The sequence below is a fragment of the Chenopodium album genome, chromosome 2 (assembly GCF_948465745.1).
Source record: "Chenopodium album chromosome 2, dcCheAlbu1.1, whole genome shotgun sequence".
Taxonomy (NCBI): domain Eukaryota; kingdom Viridiplantae; phylum Streptophyta; class Magnoliopsida; order Caryophyllales; family Amaranthaceae; genus Chenopodium; species Chenopodium album.
Window position 1 is genome coordinate 40749945 of NC_137835.1, and position 617 is coordinate 40750561.

Below are 617 nucleotides of genomic sequence, written 5' to 3' on the forward strand. Positions count from 1 at the left end.
ATTACCATGAGGGTTGGACCTTTCTTTCATCAATTCATCCATTTTCTTGGTCATTTTGGAGATTTGGGTAGAAAGGTTGTTGATTGCGTTGGCTTGCTCCAATGAATAAACACCCTTGCTAGAAGTAGCATCCCTTTCTCCTTCGTACCAATCATCATAGTGCTTTGCGGCTTCCTCTATAATACACTCCACTTCATGCTCTCCTTTGTTCATGATTGGACCACTGGCCGCGGCGTCTAGGCTTGTTCTTCCTTGAGGTGTGAGACCTCCATAGAAAGTGTGAATGAGTTGATACTTGGGTATCCCATGGTGTGGGCATTGACGTTGGAGCTCTTTGTATCGTTCCCATGCCGCACTTAGAGACTCACCACTCTTTTGGCGAAAACCTTGAATCAAAGACCGAGCCTCGGCGGTCTTCCTATGGTTATAAAACCTCCTCAAGAAAGCTGTAGTCACTTGGTCCCATGTCATGAGAGAATTAGGGGGCACCTCCTTCTCTAGCCATTCTAGACCTCTCCCAATTAGCGAAAATGGAAACATTTTGAGGCGAATATATTCTTGAGTCACTCCATTGGCCTTTATTGTGTCACAATATTTCTCAAACTCTTTTAGATGCT

The 617-nt window shown here is 44.6% G+C and overlaps 1 non-coding gene across 1 annotated transcript; it reads left to right on the forward strand.

Annotated features, from left to right (window-relative positions):
* The first annotated feature begins 301 nt into the window (after positions 1 to 301).
* LOC145607953 (small nucleolar RNA R71) lies at positions 302 to 407 on the forward strand. The gene has a single exon (XR_014105672.1). It is a non-coding gene; the product is annotated as a small nucleolar RNA R71 (small nucleolar RNA).
* The last annotated feature ends 210 nt before the right edge of the window (positions 408 to 617 follow it).